This window comes from Mauremys mutica, chromosome 11, assembly GCF_020497125.1.
Source record: "Mauremys mutica isolate MM-2020 ecotype Southern chromosome 11, ASM2049712v1, whole genome shotgun sequence".
NCBI lineage: Eukaryota > Metazoa > Chordata > Testudines > Geoemydidae > Mauremys > Mauremys mutica.
Window position 1 is genome coordinate 74,650,353 of NC_059082.1, and position 16,262 is coordinate 74,666,614.

General features: G+C 50.7%; 1 protein-coding gene across 8 annotated transcripts in view; it reads left to right on the forward strand.

Moving 5' to 3' along the window:
- Positions 1-16,262, forward strand: part of ELFN1 (extracellular leucine rich repeat and fibronectin type III domain containing 1) — a 269,209-nt gene that overhangs the window by 228,835 nt on the left and 24,112 nt on the right. Inside the window, exon 4 of one of the 8 annotated variants that reach the window (XR_006572337.1) lies at positions 10,181-10,306. The exons of the other annotated variants lie outside the window; for them this stretch is intronic. The gene's annotated coding sequence lies outside the window, so the exon portion shown is untranslated. Of the gene's footprint in view, positions 1-10,180; positions 10,307-16,262 lie in introns of those variants that run through there. 8 annotated transcript variants of the gene reach the window in all.

The following is a 16,262-nucleotide window of genomic DNA, read 5'->3' on the forward strand; positions in this document are numbered from 1 at the left end:
GCCTGAGAGTTTTTCTCCCGGCTGCCTCTCATCCTCCGCCAGTGTGAGAGCAGCGCCAGTGGATCTGGCTCCCCTGCCCCAGGTGGAAGAGTAGAAATTTAATAGGCGTTTGCTCAGCAGCAAGTGCCGTTGCAAAGTTTGCGAGGTAGAGCTTCCCCACACCTGGGTAATTGTTCCCTGAACCTGAGCTCACCCGGGGGATGTTGTTGTCGAGCTGTCAGGAGACGAAGGGGGGAAGAAAGGAAGGCATGGGGAGCAACCATATGTCTGTAATTATCCCCTGAAGCCAGCTGCCTGCTGGAGGCTAGCATGTTCCATAAACAGGCCCGAGTGGAGGTGTCAGGAGGAGAGCTCTACCTCAGAGAATGGCTGGGACAGGAGCTGTGCTTCAGGCATCTTTTTCAGCTACAGGCTTTATAAATAATGGAGCTTTCTGACATCCGGGCTGCGATGTGACAGCAGTAATCAAGACTTAAAGCCCCTCCTTCCTTTCCCCTCTCCATGTAGGCCGCATGCCCGGCTCCCCTAGCCATCCAAGTCATGGCAGATTCCAGTCAGATTTGTCATGCCCCCCAAAACAGATGAGATGGACATCTGGGGAGTTGTTGGCATTGCTCTGTTTCAGGAACAGTCTTGAAGTGGGGATGCCCACCTCCTCACTGGGCCATGGAAGAACCACTGTGGACTTGGTTCTTCAAACACTCCCCAGGCCAACGAGCAATGGAGATGATTGGTTTATATGGCCTGGGGGAGCCATGGAAGGGGGCTGCCATGAGATTGCCTGGGCCAGGGGCCTGCGTAGTACAGTGGAAGTGAAGGGTGGGAGGAGTAACTTGCTCCTTAGATTGGATGTCCCCAAGAAGGGTGCTTGGGGCAGTGAAGGGGATAGACATGACCGAAGGCCTGGGATTGTCTGCAGAATTGATACTACAGTATCCCACATGAGTGAGGGGTTGGGATATCAGGACAGATCTCAGGGAAAGGATCACCTGAAGTGAATGGGAAGAGTTGAATACATGAGGCCCTGGATTCTCTTCATCTGATTTGCACAGGGAAGCAATCTGAGGTTGTGGTGTGTTTGCAGATCAGTAGCTTGGTTCTTGTCAAGGGGTGAAGGCTTGAAGCTACTGAAAACCCAAGGCACCAGGCCCTACCAGTGCACCACAGCAGTTAACTATGCGTCAGTGTCACAGGGACCCATTAACATTTCCCTCATGCTCTCCAAACTTTCTTTCCATCTGATACTGTTCTTGGTGCTCAGTTGGCTAGCATGTCCACCTCCGTCAGTACCAGCCTACCAGACAGACTGTCCAGTATCTTTGCACTTCCCATTAGATAAGGGCTGCTATAAGGTGCTGGATGACAGCCCTGGGGCCTAAAGTCCTTTTGTCAACACAGATCAGTGATGGTGAAGATTCCTGCCAATGTGCCAGTCCAGACCTGGTTCAGAGGAACCACCTCTAACACTACCAGCAGAGTCATCTTTCCAGTCCAACTCAGAGGATGTCTACTCTGCAATCTGGAGGTGGGATTGCAGCACATGTAAATACACCCAAGCTAATTTTGGCAGCAATGGCGGTAGTACAGGCTCAGCTAGGCTGTGCCCGTGGCTTCACTAATATTGTTACTTGAGCTAGCTTTGATCTAACTGCTGCAATCACATCTCCTGAAGGCGGCGTAGACAGGCCTTCAGTCTCACTGGCCTCTCTGCTGGGACCACCAGTAAACAGGCCATGGGAGATGATGGCATTTGTGATGCAGGGTATTCCTGTCCACTGGGTCTCAGGCTGAGACCAGCTATTTGTTTCATGCTAGCTACTGAACACCTGCTGGATGGTCATGGCCAACCCAACTTGGATTCAGGCTGGTGGACTAGAGGAAAAAAGCTTCCTGTCTCCTTGCTGATGACCTGAACCAGCCTGTCCATCTGAGATTCTTGCCTTGCTTTCCTTCCAGAGGTCCCTGGGATTGCTGTTCACTGCCACATTCCAGCTGAGGCTTCGCTCCTCTGGGTCCTGGTGATTTCAGCTGTCTCACTCACAGCGCTCCTGTAAAGCCCGTTTGGGGTCTGGAAGATGAGTGCAGCACTACTCTGGACACAATGCATATAACCGGCCTGAGTTGTCCCTACAGAATGTGACATATGGGAAAGGCTGAGGGCATGCCCATGCCACCCAATACTGAGCACCCCATGGGTGCCTCCAGAAACCTGTCTGATTCTATGGTTATAACCCCGAGCACCAGGTGCAGGCAGGATCCAAGGGGATTTCAAAGCCTGTTGCATTTCACCTCGCAAAACTGCAAATTTAGGGCCTGATCCTGCGAGATGCTGAGCACCCCCAACCCCAGTGTAGTTGGTGAGAGCTGAGGGTGTGCAGCCCCTCAGGAAGCACAGGGAACACTTAGGGTCAGGCTCCTCCAGCATGCTTGTAGCAAGAGGCTTTTTATGTCCTTCGCAAGCCCCTTTCCCAAATCTTCCTCCAGTGCGCTGGGAAAGCCCAGAGAATCAGCAGCTCTAGAGAGGGCGATTAGAGACAGTCAGTTTGCTCGGGGTCCCCCTGGGATCTCCCCCACAAACAAGAAGTGACTCTCATGAGGCCAGGGAACAAAGCTGTAAATCAATAAAGCTCCAGGGGCCCTGATCCATGAGGCGGCAGGGCTCCAACAGTGTGAGGGATTGGGGACAGTTCGACACTGTTGTCTTAAAAACTGCAGAATGCATCAACCATTACCTCAGTCTCATGCACACACAGTGAAGCAATGGATTTCTAAACCCACCCTCAGCCATGCTCACATGCACCACACACACACACAGTGAAGCAGTGTATTTCTACACCTACACACATCCACGCACACATGCACCACACACACACACACACACAGGGTGAAGCAATGGATTTCTAAACCCACACTCAGCCATGCTCACATGCATCACAAACACAGTGAAGCAGTGTGTTTCTACACCTACACACAGCCACGCTCACATGCACCACACACACACACACACACACACACACACAGAGTGAAGCAGTGTATTTCTACACCTACACACAGCCATGCTCACATGCACCACACACACATATGCCCAAGTGCTGCATTCCTCCATGCACTTACACATGTGCCAACACACACTGACACAATGCATTCCCAGACGCCCCCCCTCACACACATACACATGCACACTGAAGTGATGCATTCCTACAAATATGCTCGCTCTCTCGTACACCCAGTGAAGCAGTGTATTTTTCTACCCACGCTCATCAGACGCCTGCCCAAGTGCTGCATTCCTACACACAACCACATGTGCCCACCGAGGTGAGGCATTCATACAGACACACGCGCTCTCTCTGAAGTGATGGGCCCCTTCAACAATCTGTTCCTGAATTAGTCCACAGTCATCATGAAAACTGAGTTTTCTACCATCCACCTCCCGTCTATTTGGGAGACCCATTCACCACCCCTCCCCTCACTGCCCCAGCCCTGGCTGCTTGGTATTTAGTCAGTTTTTGTAACTAACCGAGTACTAGCGTTCTCCGCCAGCTCAATCCCTTTCAATAGTCTTTCAGCTATAATTAATGTTTGCTGTATAATTAGATTGATTTTTTTTTAATGTATTCGGAGAGAGGAGGGGAATTCGCAGCCTGAGCGCGAGGTGGGGGACTGCTGCTGAGATTGCAAAGTATGAGAGGGACGGGTCCGGCACGGGGGCGGTGCGGGGGGAGAAGAGAGGCGGCAGATAGTCCAAGTCCATCGGGGCAGGGCAGGGTGCTTGGAAGCCTGGCTGAGGCTTGGTCGTGGGGTCACTGTTACCCAGATACACTGTGTTTACAGCGCACGTTCGAGGGCCGGCAGCTGCAGTGGTGGGATGTGGGTGTTTACACTGAGGCACCCTTATTTGCTGCCAGAAAGGGGCAGTGGGGGTTGCTTGCTGAAACACCTCAGGGGGCAGCCCATGGCTGAGAACTTGGGTTCCAGCTGCAGCCGATGAGCTGAGGCAGGCTGGTAGGTATCACCGACCTGGGGACCGAGCAGAGCTCTAGCACGTCTCTGCACCCTGGAGGTGGGGCACTGTCTAGAAACATCACCGCCTGCTGCTCTTGCAGCCGAGGTTCTGCATGTCTGCCTGCTGTGTTGCTGGTTTGGTGCCCCTGGTCTTCTCAAATGCCGGCAGCCTCCCGGTTCTCCCTGGGGATGCCACGAGTGGCAAGCTGGGTAGGGGGGCGGGATGGGTCATTAGTAGAGCCAGCAGTACTCTTCTCGTTACAGCGGGTAGTAAGATTCTGATCTTATGTTAGGGCCCTGAATGGGAGGGGCTGCAGGATCAAGATACAGCGACAACAGGGCTTGCAATCTAACACAAACAGGATTCCAGGCTTATGCTACAGGCACGAGCAGTCATGCAGCACCTACAGAGCTGTAGGCAAGGTGGCTACTGACAGCAACAAACCTCTCAGCTACCCAACTGCTCATCTTGTGTATGGGCTAGACAGAGTATTATTCACTCCCTGTACTTCTTGCTCATTCCTGCCACTGGCAATGCCATATGCAAATGCGTGAGATCGCCTCGGCTGCTGTAAGCAGTGTCATTCTGTTCCTGTGTAAGTAAATGTCAGAGGCAACCATAGGTGTAGGAGGCTCGGCGGTGTTCAGCAGAACTGCCTCTAGACAATGCAACGGAGATGAGCCCTGGCTGAAACCGACAGGCAGCTTTCCTGGGGGGAGGGGATTTCAAAGACCCTGCGGGCTGTTAGGCTCCTGACTCGGACTGCCAGTGAAAGTCAATGGCTGTTCAGCGTCTGTCTCCCCCTCCATAAAGCCAACCAGGCGATGCAGAACTGGGAACTGAGACGCGATCATTAGTGTTTCATCACATGGCCCAGCTGATGGGTGTTCGCAGCAGCCTCTTGTCATTGACTAGAGATGTGGACGAGTGAATGTCAGCACCGCCTGGTGCCTGTACCCATGATAAGAATTAGGGCCCTATTACTACTAGTATTAACTACCCAGGTTCCTCTTAGGCTGTAGTTTGGGGAGGTGAAAAATCAAGGTTCTGGCTCTTTGCCATCCAAGGCTGTCTGTGATTTAGCTAATAATTTTGTCAGTTGTCCACAGCAAATGGGTTAGTCACACCTCGTCTTCCACCATATAAGTTCCTGCAGCCCATTCACGTACCTCTGCAGCCTTCGGGGTGGTAGTAACTTACTGCAGCGGGTGGGGATACCACAGAGACCTTGTGCAAATGCTAGAGTGGTGACTCTGAGTTACAGATGGTTACCATGGAGATTTCATGTAAATGACAGAAAGGGAGTTGTATCCATGGAGCCAATGATCCCAGAGAGCTCTGGGGCAAATGCCAAAATGGTAACGTTGCTATTGGTGGTCCCACAACAGGTTGGCGTAAAGGAGAGAATGGTACCTCTCTGGCCTTGCTATTGCATGGTGCCATAAAGATTATGGGCCAGACGTTGTTCTCAGTGGCACATGCATAAATCAGTCAGGCCCTTAATATGTATCTAACCCTGTTTTACTTAGGAAGAAGTATCACAAAGTAGTCTCTTGCTTGCCTCTGGGCTCTTCCTTGTTAGAATGGCTGCCTCTCATAGCTTCTTTCTTTTCCCAAGCTATATTTTGTTTTGTGTTGCCTGTTAATTATATGCCCTCTGAGTATCCTCCCCGCACGAATAGTTCAGAGGAGCCCACAAAGCAAGCCCAGGGCTGCCCGAACGGCGAGCGCTATGACAATCGACGATGAAAAGCAACCGTGTCGTGCACAGGTGTTATTCAGCAGCCACAGATGTTAGGCATTTTTCAATTAAAAAGCCCCTAAATTAAAAAAAAAATCATGAGACAAGCTGCGCATTCTGCAAAGACAAAGGAGCAATCCATCACTCGCGAGGCGCTGGGCACGCTCTCTCTTCTGGGCATCAGAACGTTCAGCTGGTCAAACAATGCGATCGGCTAAACATCTGCGGGGACTTTGTGTTACAATGTTGTTCTGAACATTTGCTTTCTGGTATTGGCACTGGGCCTTTTGCCCGCGGGTGTGTAGATGAGGAGTGTTTGCTCATGCAGTCCTAGCTCTTGGGCCTGACTCTCCTCTCTTTTACGTAGCATAGAGGAATTGGGTATATCCCTTTAAATAGTTTGAGAGACCTCTCGTAGCGCTCACTGTGTTCGCATTTTGTGTATGCTCAGTAGGCAAAATTATTTGCCCAACACCATGCCTGGTATTTGTACTGTTCTGGCTATCTTAGGCACTTCTATAGCCACTATCACCATAGTAACAGAGCACCTTGCAACATTCCTGTGCAGCAGGGAAATACTATTAGCCCCATTCTAGAGATGGCAAAGTGAAGCATCTAGCGACTAAGTGACTTGCCTAGTGTCACCCAAGATGTCAGAGCAGGAATGGACCCCTGGTCTCCCACAGGCCAGGCTAGCGCTCCAACCACTGGGCAATACTTCCTGCCTTCCAGCAAAATTGTGGCATAAGAGTAAAAGACAACAGCCTAAATTGTGAGTAGCTTCAACAGAATTACACCATTGTAGAACTGGTGGAAGTGAGATCAGAGTGAGACTTTACCTCTTCTGTGACTTCAGGGACCACTGGGTTGAATCATTGGCCCAGGCCAGCTCAGTCTATCCTGTGTGACAGTGTAGCTTGGCAGAACAAGGACGTGCATCCGAAGGAAATCAGTGTTGGTCCTTTAAGTACTTAAACCACTTTTAACCAGCCAAGGTGTGTGGTGCCAAGATGCTGGTCCCACACTGCCAAGAACTGCTGAGTTGTATCCTTTTATAGATGCTCTTAGCCGCCTCTGACACTTAAACCGCACCCTCCTCCTCCCCTCGGAAGCCCCATAGCGTGTGTCATTTAAAACTGGACTGGACAAAGCTCTCATGAATATTCTGTAGGGGAAATTCTTGCATTCGCAGGGGATGGGCCAGATGGTCTAACAGGTTTTCCCAACGCTAATATGTCTGCTTTTGTGCACATATATGCTCAGAGTCGTTTGTCACCAGGGCACTGCTGTGGGGAAGCTCGCCGCACTGGCATTACCCTTACCACTGTGCTATCTCGTCAATGTCTCCCCTGCCCTATGTTGCACCCATTGCCAGCAGTTATGAATAAAACAATATCCAATTATTCCTTTCTGTTCCCCCACCCCTTACAATATATCATTTTTTAATTTAAAAAATGCCTGGTGGAAGCATAACAGGCTATTAAATGTTTGGATCCGTAATTAACATCAAACCCCTGACTTAAAATCTTTATGGATTGAGCGAGCTCCATTAGCCGCTACATGAATAATACCTCCGCGCTGCTCAGAGTTCCACCAGGTTAATATCGGCTCGTTTCTGTTCAGAATGTTCTAGCGGAGGGAAGGGCCACTCCTCTCCCGCACCTCTTCCCCCAGGAGCTGAGCGCAGGATCTGGACCATTTGCAAAACATTTACAAAAACAAAACCGTACCAAGCACACACAATTCTGCCCCTGGGGAGAGGATGAGAGAAAATGAAACGCATGTCAGTCATGTCACTTAATGCAGGGCTGGAAAGCACCCAGATGAGAGCTGGATAAGAACGGATACAGAATAGACAGTCTCCCCCAAAACAAATCGCTACATGTAAATAAAGCAACTGCTTTTCTCAGCCAGTGGTACGAACAGCAAGAAAAAGATAACCCGCCACTGGCTATCTCTCGCAAGGATCGGACTAATGAAGGAGAAACTCCCATCAGCCTGGAAGAGAGGCAATTGTTACGGCCTTCTTTAAAACAGGAGGAAGACAATGAAACTTGTTTGGGAACTCAGGGCACGTTTTTGTGGCTTGAGACCCCTCCCCCACCCCAAATAAAGGACAGAGAGAAAGCAATTTGTCTTCTGATCTGTGCTGGTGCCAGGCGAGGGGATGGCCTATTGCAGGTGGGAAAGGGCAGGCTGAGATATAAAACAGAGCTAGAAGAGTTGAGCGGCTGTTGTTCTCAGGTTCCAAGAACAGGTTTTGCATCATTCACATGGCACGGCATCACAGTAAAACCAGTCACAGCTGCTCTTGGGCACATTTCGGTGTGTCAGAGGCTATGTGACTCCATCTATCTCACTTGTTGTCTGACTGGAGGGTCCCGCCTGCAATCACTCTTAAACTGCCTCTGGTTATATTCTTAGGCCAAAATTTGGGGTGCCACAATTTTTGGTTGCCCAACTTCAGAGACCTTCGAGGGTCCTGGTTTTCAGAGGGCAGATACTCAGCCCTGGAGATCTGAATCCTCCCTGCGCTGTCAAACTTCACTTTGGGCACAAAGAAGGCTCCATCATTCCTGTCTATCCTGGGCCTCTCTTTGTATGTTCTCTGTGGTGTTCAGTCCCATGAGTTTTCTGACTCTAAGCACTGGTCAATGAAGGCATTCTGTCATTCAGCCCTTCCGCGGTGTTCTTCCAGCTGCCTCTGGCATGCCTCATTCTGAACACGTCCCAGATATTTCCATCTTCTCTTCTGGATAGCTTGAGGCCTTGTCTACACTACAGATGCCTTTTGTCGACAAAACTCCATAGTGTAGACAAGACCTCAGAGATAAGGGGGTTGCTGAACTTTCTGACAACCTTGGCATTCATTATAAATTCATTCAATTTAATGTCTAGTACTTTCCAGAGGCATTTGCATTGGAAGGCAATTAGACGTCTGTCTGTACCTTTGGTGGATTTCCAGCGTGCACATCCATATGTTGAGGTGGAGATAACATTTGAGTTGAAAATTCATCGTTTGGTCTGTAATGGCCAAATAATCTTGTTTAAGCTGGTGAAGGCAGCTGGCACCTTGCCAGTTTGTGACATTATTTCTTTCTGGACATCCCCCTTGGCTTGCCCATTCTGGCCAAGGTGTGTGAATTGAGTCACCTCTTATATTCCTTTGCCTGCGAACATAAAGCTAGAGTTGGGAGTCACTGGTGTTCTCGTTAGATTTGTTTTTTCATAACTGACTCCCATGTATAACTGCACAGAGCACCTCCCTCATTCACACCACACCGATCCCTGTGGCAACTGCAGCAGTTGCTTATCTGTTTGTCAGTGCACTTGGAATAGGTGAAAATAGGGAGAAGCCAGTGTCGTGTGACTAGCCAGCTCTCCGCAGATCACCAGCAAGGTCTCTGTTGGCTAGAGGTGATCCATGGGACCTCTGTCTTATCGTGAAACCTGGATGAAAGTTATCATCTGCAGAGCGAGAGTGTCTAGCAAAGTCCTAGTGATGTTCTTTCCGCTCCTCTCTTTTCCCCCATTTATTCTGACATTAACCTTGCCCTAGAACAGGGTTTCTCAAACACCCGGCTCCATCTACATCGGCAGGATTTCAGCCGGGTCAGCCAGACTCTCATCTATCCCCGTAGCACAAACCAGGTCATTCTGGAGCCTTTTCGCACACCTGGCTGCATCTGAAACTTTAATGAGGGATCCAGACTCTGAGTGCTATACAGTGAGGAGCACAAGGCAGATCAATAAACAGGATCCGATCCTGGGAGGCGTCCCTCATGGGCCTGATCCTGAGAGGTACTGAATTCGCCGAGGGGCCCGGTGTCATTGGGATTGAGCATGCTCAGCATCCCACATAAGGCAATCAGGAATGAGCAGCATTGGGCTTCCAAACGGAAAGATGAAATTAAAAGCCCAGCCTAGACACTCACGGAGGACCAAACAGTAAGGGCCCAATTAAAAGCCCACGGGAATCAATGGGAAGATTCTCAGCGGCTTCAATAGACTTTAGATCAGGTGCTAAATTCACAATGGGTAGAGGCCTCTGGAATGACAGACACTCTAGGGCAGAGCTATGCCATGAACACAAACACCGAGGCCGGACCTAGCAATGCCCAGAAGCTAAGGTACACTGTATACACCACTATGGCTGTGACCCAATGCAGCAGGCAGCCCTGAAAAAGGAGCACAGAGGCAGGCTGTGCACCAAGGCCTAAGATAAACTTAGTCAAAGTTCTGACCAGAAGGGCCTCTGTTCTGGTGCGGGGGGAACCGCACCTGTCCTGTAGCATCCTGGAGGGATAAAGGATGATATTTTAATCAGCTGAGTTTTAGTAACCCCCCTACCCAGAGTTTTGCTGAGCAACGAAGCTGAAAATTAATTGCTTATGGGGTTTACTTAGGGAGGTTTTTCTCTTTTTCCCCCATCACAGATTTACTGAACTTTAAGTCAACAGAGTGTGATTGCACAAACCAGAAAAGACAGGGCACGCGCTGGGAACGCCACCTCTCCTCTCCCCATCAGTCTCTCTGTCCAGCTCTCCATTTGTTCCTCTGACTGCCCCTCTCCCAGCCCATTGGGAGCAGCTGCCCTGATCTGGGACACCGTTAAGAATGCTAGGCCAGCGGTCAGTCTGATTCCAGCGTCTCGGGTTTAATCCAGGCCCAGGTTCAATCGAGCGTGTTCTGCTGAGTCAGGTCCGTGTGGAACTTGGCCTGCACAGAAGACTGCAGCTCTCAGAAACAAAAGCCAAGCTTTTATGGATAAATATCAAATGAATTAGGAGGCAGGTTTTAGAATAAAGAATTGCTTTGGAATCCAGGCGTAGCATTAATTTATCTTGAGACTACAGCCTCGCTTAATACCCACTAATGCAACTATGCACAATCAGCACCCCAATCCTGCCAAATGCAGGCCCAGCCAAAACCAGGCCTGGTCAGTGACACAACACCCCGACCTTGCCAAATCCAGGGATGATAAGTGTTGAAACAGCCTATTTCTTTAGGCTCCCGACAGACAAGATCCATTAGAGCTAATCAAACATTTTCCAGTGCAACGAGTGCGCCCTCATATTTAGTGTTGGGCATCACACACTTCTGTGTGACTAGAACAACCCCTGGTTATTTTTACGGTGCTTTCGTGCCATGGGCGCTGTACAGCATAAACAGAAAGACGTGGCCCCTACCCAAAAGAGCTTTCGTCTGAGCCGTGATGCAGCAAATGGGGGTAACAAACAGGCTGGACGATGCAGAGGGAAGGTAGACGAGCAGCAGGACCGGGCAGACACTTCAGCTAGGGCAAGCACACATTAGGGGCTTCGTTTAAAAGGGCTGTTAATGAGAATTGTTAGTATTGTCTCACTTCTAGTGAGCAACAGCACAGTAAGTGCTTTCAACGAAGACACAAATACAGGCAAGAAACGTGGTCAGTTACGCATCGTGAATGTGCGTTACCTGGGCCTGAGCCTCCCTTACATTGTCCCAGACAGAGGGAAGTCCATTTACCAACAGCAGATGGGCAAGGCCAGGGCTTAATTTATAATGAAAGAGGTGCCGGGGCTCAACCAATTCGGTGCTGGGGCTCACACCATTTTTTTACTTTCATAACTATGAACCGCCAGGCCCAGAGATGCCGGGGCTCCAAACCGCCAGGCCCGGAGGTGCCGGGGCTATGAACCGCCAGGCCCGGAGGTGCCGGGGCTCCGAACCGCCAGGCCCGGAGGTGCCGGGGCTCCGAACCGCCAGGCCCGGAGATGCTGGGGCTCTGAACTGCCAGGCCCGGAGATGCCGGGGCTCCGAACCGCCAGGCCCGGAGGTGCCGGGGCTATGAACCGCCAGGCCTGGAGATGCCGGGGCTCTGAACTGCCAAGCCCGGAGGTGCCGGGGCTCAGCCCTGACAGGGCCTGGCACAAATTAAATACTGGGCATGGCCCATTGCAGCAGCCTTCTAGCATGACAAACATATCTCAGGTCTCTGGAGAGAATTCGCCACAAAGCCGGCATCAGAGCCAGCTACATCATTAGCAGTTTTGTGGGTAAATGCTAGATTTTCAGTAATTCACTCAGCTGGATGTTACATAGGGAGGGTTTCCATGCTGCTATTTTTCCCATAACCAAGGCTGCACTCATATTGTCCCTGATTCAGCAAAGCACTTAAGCATGTGAATTGGGGCCATTTTCACATCATACATTTTCCATATCGTGAAGAACCACAGTTTGGTTAGTACCGGCTGTGGTGTCCGCTCCCCTCAGAAGTGATCTTGCTCTGAGTGAAGTCAAGGAGCATTTTGTCATTGAGCTCAGCAGGTTCGGGATTGGGCCCGGGGATTCTCCCCTTTTTACAGACTAGCGGCTTTTCTATTTCAGAGCCCTAACTGAATTGTATGTTTTGAAAATAAAAATTTCCCCTCTGGTTCTATTGGGCAGGAAGCAGCTCCAGCATCTCAGCGTACAGGAAAGGGGGAGGAGGGTGAAGGAAGAAAGAGTGTCCTACTCAGAAGCCTTGTCCCTGAGGCTTCTGAGTAGGACACTTGAGTGCAGAGCAGGAAATCTAATGTTAACAAACAGTTTGAAAAGTTAAGCCACCACCCAGCACCAGAGCATCCCTGATATTATTGTACATAAGAACGGCCATACTGGGTCAAACCAACGGTCCATCTAACCCAGTATCCTGTCTTCTGACAGTGACCAATGCCAGCTGCTTCAGAGGGAATGAACAGAACAGGGCAATTTTGAGTGATCCATCCCTTGTCATCCAGTCCTAGCTTCTGGCATTTGGAGATTTAGGGATGTCCAGGGCATGGGGTTGCGTTCCTAACCATCTTGGCTAATAGCCATTGAAGGACCTGTCCTCCATGAACAGATCTAGTTCTCTTTTCACTCCAATTTTACTTTTGGCCTTCACAACCTCCCCTGGGAACTCGTTCCACAGGTTGACTGTGCGCTGTGTGAAGTACTTGCGTTTGTTTCAAACCTGCTGCCTATTAACTTCATGGGGTGTCCTCTAGTTTTTGTGTTATGTGCAGGGATAAAGAACATTTCCCTACTCACTTTCACCACACCATTCACGATTTTATAGACCTCTATATATCCCCACTCCTAAGTTGTCTTGCCTAACCTGAACAGTCCCAGTCTTTTTATTCTCTCCTCATACAGAAGCTGTTCCATACCTCAACCCCCCTAATTATATTGCACAATCGGGAGCCTAAAAACCACAATCGGGATTGAGGCTCCACTGTGCGAGGTGCTGATCATACATGTAATACGAGCCAGTCCCTGGTCCAAAGAGCTCACAGTGTAAACAGATGAGCCAGAGAAAGGAGTGTTGTTATAGATGCGGGAGGGAGGCACAGAGAGATTAAGTGATTTGACAAGAGTCACACAGGGAGCCTGAAGCAGAGGTGGGATTGAACCCACATCCCTAGAGTCCTAGTTTAACGCCTTCACCACAAAATCTGTCTAATCTTTCCTAATAGTCTGGCAGGATCTTTACCCCAAATTAAAGTGACTTTTCAAATTGTATCTGGCCAGATCTCTTTCTCTTGCCTCCCTTCCCTCAGAGCGAAGACTTGGTTGACTTCAAGCCCTTTGCATCCAGTATCACAAGCAGACTGGCCCAGGCTAATGCTTCTTTGTAGAAATAACATTCCATTGCTTCATCCGGCAAGAAAGAACCCTCTTGTATGTAATAAGTAAGAGAACGTCTAAACCATTAGCAGTAAACATGATCTATCTTTAAAATATAGTCACGTTAACAGTTATTGATCTATAACTTTTAACCAATTTCTTTTTGACAATGTTGGATTGAGTCCTAATTTTAGCTTTTTATGTTCAGTGCTTGGCAAACTCTATTCCATCAGTAAGAAAACAGACCCTGTGGGCCAATCTGCGCCTTCCACTCGAGCTGAATGATAGAGGAGTGAAACAATATTTTTAGACAGATCAGTTCCTAACTCAGGGTAGCGGTGGCCATTATGCAAATCAAGCCATAAGAAGTTTAAAAGTCTGGAACCATCATATTTCTTTATTTCATTAACATCAGTGCAAGTGGGAGAGTTAATATGAACCTATTCCGGTGCTTATACGAACAGTCCCTCTATCATTTAACAAGATTGGTGATTTCCCCTAACGAGTGCTCACAACAGCTATATTGGGGGCACCTGGGGCTTTTTATGCTGCATGGAGCAGACGGGGAAGGGTGGTGAGTGACAAATGTCTCTGAACAGATGAGTCTGCAGGAATCCCAGCACCTTCCTGAGCTGTTTTACTGACACCATCTCCCTGCACACACAGCAGCTGCACAAACACATGTATGTATTTGTACCTGCTCTTACACTACACGCCACCGAGGACAAACATGTCAGGTACCCCCACAGGAACACACCTACCAACAAAAACCCAGAGACTTACAAACCAATGTCTCCACACAACAGCACCATACACACAAATCCTCACCCCTACGGCATGGACATAGACCCCTAACCACACATACCAGTGATTACACACACGCATACAGATAATAGAATAGAATTACACTGCTACCTCGATATAATGCCACCCGATGTAACACGAATTTGCATATAACGTGGTAAAGCAGTGCTCCGGGGGGGAGGGGGGGGCGGCTGCGCACTCCGGTGGATCAAAGCAAGTTCAATATAACACAGTTTCACCTATAACGCAGTAAGATTTTTTGGCTCCCAAGGACAGCGTTATATCGAGGTAGAGGTGTATATATGCCATACTTTGCAATTCTGCAGCACTTTTCTGCTGCAGCACTCAAACATCAGCTTCACAACACTCCTGAAAGGTATCTCCATTTTACATATGGGGAAACTGAGGCATGGAGCTGTTATGTGGTAGCATAGAAGTGTAGGAGTGGAAGGGACCTCAGGAGGTCATCTAGTCCAGTCCTCTGCACTCAAGGCAGGACTATATAATAACTAGACCACTCCTGACAAGTGTTTGTTTAACCTGTTCTTAAAACCCTTCAGTGATGGCGATTCCACAACCTTGCTCGGCAATTTATTCCAGGGCTTAAACACCCTGACGGTTAGGAAGTTTTTCCTAATGTCCAACCTAAACCTCCCTTGCTGCAATTTTAGCCCATTGCTTCTTGGCCTAGCCTCAGCGGTTAAGGAGAGGCCACACAGCAGGTCAATGGGCGAGTCAGAAATGGAATCCAGGAGTCCTGAATGCCAACTCTGCTGCACTGAGATCTAAGACAGCGGTTCTCAACCAGGGGTCCAGGGCCCCCTGGGGAACCGCAAGTCCTTTCAGGGGGCCCGTGGAGCCTCGTGGCTGAAACCCAGTGTCCCGAGCCCCAGCACTGAAACCCGGGAGCAGTGCAGGGCTCAAGCCGGCGGTCCCCCCTCCTGCCCCAGCCAGGGGGCACAGGGAGGGAGGGGGAGGAGCCGATCGGCAGGGCTGCCAGTGGGCAGGAGGTGCTGGGGGTGGTGATGGGGGCGCTGATGGGGGCTGCTGACGTATTACTGTGGCTCTTTGGCAATGTACATTGGTAAATTCTGGCTCCTTCTCAGGCTCAGGTTGGCCACCCCTGCCCTAGCTACTCCCTGCCTGCACCCTGAGCTACCCCCTGCCTGCACACAGCCCCTAGTTACCCGCTCCCTGTACCCTGAGCTACCCCCCTGCCTGCACACAGCCCCTAGCTACCCCATCCCTGTAACCTGAGCGGTACACAGCCCCTTGCCAGCCCCTCAACCCACAGCCAGTCCCTGTGTGCACACAGCCCCAGCTACCCCCCCTCCCTGCACCCTGAGCTACCCCCTCCCTCCACCCTGAGCTACCCCCTCTCTGCACCCAGCCCCAGCTACCCCCCCTCCCTGCACCCTGAGCTACCCCCTGCCCACACCCAGCCCCTAGCTATCCCCTCCCTGCACCCTGAGCTACCCCCTGTCTGCACACAGCCCCTAGCTACCCTCTCCCTGCCCATACATAGCCAGCCCCTAGTTACCCCTGCCTGCACCCTGAGCTACCCCCAGCCCCTGCACACAGCCCCTAGCTACCCCCTCCCTGTACCCTGAGCGGTACACAGCCCCTTGCCAGCCCCTCAACCCACTGCCACTCCCTGTGTGCACACAGCCCCAGCTACCCCCCTCCCTGTACCCTGAGCTACCCCCTGCCCACACCCAGCCCCTAGCTACCCCCTACCTGCACCCTGAGCTACCCCCTGCCTGCACACAGCCCCTAGCTACCCCCTCCCTGCACCCTGAGCTACCCCCTCCCTGCACCCTGAGCTACCCCCTGCCTGCACACAGCCCCTAGCTACCCCCTCCCTGCACCCTGAGTGGTTTTCAAACTTTTTGAACCAAGTCCCCCCTTTATATTTTTGGTTGCATCCCCCCACAGCCCAGACAGGCTGGGTGGCCTCCTGACTGAGTTGGGGTGGAGGTGGTGCTTCCTCCCTGGACCCCGCTGTGCGGACCTGGTTCAAGCCCCGCCAACTCTTGGCGCCCCCCCGCCCCCCAATAGATTTAAAACTATGCCTGTGCCCAAGGG